Source organism: Pan paniscus, chromosome 4 (genome assembly GCF_029289425.2).
Source record: "Pan paniscus chromosome 4, NHGRI_mPanPan1-v2.0_pri, whole genome shotgun sequence".
NCBI classification, from domain to species: Eukaryota; Metazoa; Chordata; class Mammalia; order Primates; family Hominidae; genus Pan; species Pan paniscus.
The window spans coordinates 56,300,273-56,304,682 of NC_073253.2; the positions used below are offsets into that span (position 1 = coordinate 56,300,273).

The 4,410-nt window shown below is 33.9% G+C and overlaps 1 long non-coding RNA gene across 1 annotated transcript; it reads right to left on the bottom strand.

Annotated features, from left to right (window-relative positions):
* Positions 1-586: 586 nt before the first annotated feature.
* Positions 587-4,070, bottom strand: LOC129397773 (uncharacterized). The gene is made up of 2 exons (XR_008625376.1): positions 3,520-4,070; positions 587-1,294 (listed from the first exon to the last, which is right to left on the bottom strand). It is a non-coding gene; the product is annotated as an uncharacterized LOC129397773 (long non-coding RNA).
* Between the last annotated feature and the right edge of the window lie 340 nt (positions 4,071-4,410).

The window sequence follows — 4,410 nt, forward strand, 5'->3', positions numbered from 1 at the left end:
TTCCTTCTGGATACTGAATCTATGCATTATTCAGTTAAACTGATTAGAGAAAAAGCACTACATTGTCCCTATTTTGATTATCTATACTACTATTTTAATTTTCAATCCAGGTCATTATTAAGTAGCTAGAAACAAATTGTAATGCTGAGAATTTGTATCATTATTTGCAGTGTTCATGTATTTTCAAGGATGCAGAATTTGTTCAATCTGGTTTCATCCTAAAATTTTATATATCTAGCTTTAGAACTAAGTAATAATTTGGGGGGGGGGGAATGAGGTGTTTTCTATAAGTTGAAATGAGCACAGAGCTAAAATATTAATATTTTTGTTACATGATGCTCATATACATTTGAAATGGCTTTTCTTTTTAAAAGGCAATTTGTAGATGATTGGGGCATTATATTCACAGATGATGCCACTCGATCCTTTTTTTAGTTTTTCAAGTTGTTTTACTGGAGACCTGTGAATCAGCATGCAGTGTATTGAAGATTATTCAAATTCAGAAACCAAATCTCTTGAGTTTAAAGAAGCAAATGACAAAGCAAGCTGAAAATTCTTAAAATGACTCAAAGTGTCAGGATGAAAATCTTTTTCCTTCTCTCCATTTTTTATTATATCATAATAATTAATAACATGTTGTATTTTCCCTTTTTAAAACAGAGAAAATACACAATGCCAAATAATCAGGCTTATCTCTAATGAGCAACCAAATACAAAAACATAAGAAGCCAAATCAATCCCCTGGAAGAAGATGGAGCAGGAGAACTATCAAGAAACACCTTCAATTTCTTAGGACTCAATATAGGTGAACTGTAGGTGAAATGCCATTGAAATGCTCTGAATAAACCTGCAAAATGAACTGTACAACTAATCTCATCTGGGAAATATGAAACCTAGTGGTCCCAGTCATCTAGACATTGGGGTATATGATTCAAAAATAAATAAAAAGAAATGAGTAGATAATAAACATCCTTGAAATAAAAAAGAATGGAGTTTCAAAAGAAGCGGTTACAGAAGAAAAATGTTTTTTGGCAGCATGTTCTTCACAAAACAATCCAGAAAGAACAAAAGCTCCAATTATGAATTGAGGTTTGTTTTTTCTGCAGCAGCCTTTTTTCTCTCTTCAAAGCAGACCCTCTACCCTCACTTGTGTGGCTGTTGCTGAAGATGTTTTTATTGCATAGTGCAATAAATAGTTATATAATATGTTTATTTTTCCATTTCAGTGACTTCTCTCCTCTTTTTTTCTTGAAAATGTCTTTAAGTCATTTTGCTCTCCTTCTTTCTTTTTTCTCTGGAAAGAAAAAATATAACCAGAAAAAAAAACATTAACATCCTGAATACAGTACATAATGCCTGGTAGAAATAAGGCAGAACAAAACAAAATATGTGACTGAAAAGTCAGACAACCTGACTGAGGGAATGCTAGTCTACTGAGCAATGCTATGAAGGAAAATAAAAAAAACAGCAGCCTTTGTGTTGACTGTTAAGAAAAGAGCTCCCAAAATAATAACTATGAATTTCTGGATAATTTTTAGAGTTGTCTTCTGTTCTTTCTCTACTGATTGACATATCCACAAGCAGAATCTTTTGTTTTATAATTCTTTGTTTTCTCTCATATATTTTTCATGATGAACAGTTAAATAGCAAAAGAAAGGAGAAACAAAAGGTCTGTCACTAACAAGATGGTATTTTATACTGTAAAATCATTTTGAATTAGACTTAACAGCAAATCCTTAGGCTGACTAATTGTACTCATCTTAGGTACCTACCTTCTTCCCACTCTGTCACAGCCAGGGCCCCTTTTCTCCCACACATATATTTTATCTTCTGTTCTTTCTTGCCTGCAGGTCTTGGCTTATTCTATAGCCCAATCCAGAATGCTACTTCTCAAATCCCTGTTGAGATCTACCCTACACTGTTCCTTCGAATCTCAAATCTAAGCTTCTCTGCCTTAAGCAGGCTTCACCTACTAATTCTACTTCATAATGTAGATTCCTTTTCTTCTAAACAATATTATGTCTATGGCATACTAGACACAGTATCTGGACTAAAAAATAGCTTTTATTATTATAACTTTGAATTTCTTCAGATGTTACTTTGGCAACTTTACTATCCATCCTAGAATATCATAAAGGTCACCTTCAAGTTAAATTCAAATTTCTCCTTATTTTTACAGTTCTTATCACTCTCTCCTAAGTAACACTTAATGAATTGAGTTATATATTTGGAGCTTCTTATAAATTTATTAAATCAATTCTATCAAGAAGATAGCCAAATAGTCAATTTATATCCCAGTTCTATACTATTATAGGATATGTAACAATTACAAAAATGTGTCCAGTTGTGTTTACAGCTAAAGACTACATGGAACATAAGAAAGAAGTGAAATCAAATTTTCGAAGGATTTCTACCTACCCTACATCTCTGCATTTGAATCAGTTGGATGTTTATTGCAGCTGCCTTCCTGTAGTGAATGATCTTTATAATTTGATTTTCCATCTAAATGAAAGAGCATCTCTACCTTCCATTGAATACAATTGTTTGCTTAAAGATCTAATGATTTCAGAAACAGATAGCTTTCATTCCTTTAATTCTCTTTGAATCTCAAAACCTTAAATAAGTTTTCTAAACTTGATTGTATAGTAGACAAGGTTATTTGGGGACAAATTAAGAAACATAGTCAGAGGCCCTTGTCTCTTTAAAATGCTTATAAAATATCTCCCTCCCAAACTCTCTTTTCCTGGAGAAAGGTGAACAACCTCTTGACTGGCTTCCTATTATTTTGATGTTGATAAAGAAACCATGCCTTCCCAGGCATAACAAAATAGGTCTGACAAATTTCTAGACTCATCAGCAAATGGCAAGGATGATAAATGAGATTAGAGTTGTCTGTGAAGCTGTTCTATCTTGGGTGTCTTGCTCTAAGTTTGGAAATGGTATGGTTCGTTTATTAACAAAGTGATTACTAGAAGCCTGAAATATGAATCTACCCTGTTAGACCTTCACCTAGGGTGAGAATTGTGTCTTCTTATACATTCATTCCCATCCATCTGCTCTGTTCTCTCAGTTCGTATCTTGACAGATGGCTGTAACTTACATTACAGATAACTTTTCATCAGATACCATCTAAGCTCCCATCTTACGCTCAACATATTTTTAAGTTAATGCTCTTCCCTTAGATAATCTACATAAATAAACTAGTGTTTTCTCTTTCTCTTTCTTTCTCTCCTGCCCCCATTTCCTCCACACATACAATCTGATTTATACAAATAACTTCCTACTTATCTATAATTTCTATATCTATACCTATATCAAATATATTTACTCATAAAACATTTCCACAGAATTATGAGCTCAAATTATTTCAAATAGCTGTGGATAATCAGGAGCAGACTCCAATAAATTGAGGCATGTCCCAAAATTTCTCTCTATCAAATTCCTGAAAAATCTCTAAAGTAAAGCATAAATATAATCCTACAGAAGTAATCTGACAGCACATTTTAACCTTCTACTTACCATTTACAACCCATGCAGGAGAACACTGCAGTATTCCTCTCTGATGGTCTGATTTCATAGAATCACAGAATCTTAGCACTTAGGAGAGACTCTGAGTATACTCCACCTTTCCCATATAAGAAAAAGACTATAATTCAAGTCAAATGACTTCTCAGGGTCAAAGAGCTGGTTAGTAACAGATTTTGGACTAGAATTCAAATCTTCTCACTTCAGCCCAATGCTCTTTCTACTATTTTGTTAAGTCGACAATATTCCAATCAAATAAGGAGTTAACTAAAACAAATTCAATTCTGCTTATGAATTCCTCTGAAACACAGCGTCATCCCTGGGAAAGAAAAAAAAATACATAGATATAAATAAACCCTAGTCACAATTGCCAAAAATGCACATAATGTAAGACATTGCCAAGGCTATTCATCCATGTTGAAAATATACAAACACACACACACCATAACAATCCCCCTCAAATCAAGTATCCCATCTTTAGAAAGAAGAGTGAGACAATTCTTGAGAAACTGCCAGGGCTCTGAAGTAGCCTGAGGTCATATATAACCCTGAAAACAAGGACTTGAACAAATGCCATGAGGTGATACCATCATAAATATCTTAGAGAAAAAAGGGTTGACATTTAGTACCTGGAAAAAGGCAAGGAGAATACCTAAGAATGACATGTGGTCTGTTAAAACAACACTCTCCCAATGCCTTACTCTTAAAACAGAGTCAAATTAAACCCAGTGTGTCTACTTTGTCTTCTGTTCCCCTGCCCATATCCTAGGATATAGAAATTTGCTCTCCATGGCCCTAGTAGGGGAGAAATCCTCTTCAGTGCTCTTTTGAAAAGAACCAAAGCATCATCCTCCTCATCAAGTGTTCAGGATCTTCCTGAAAACT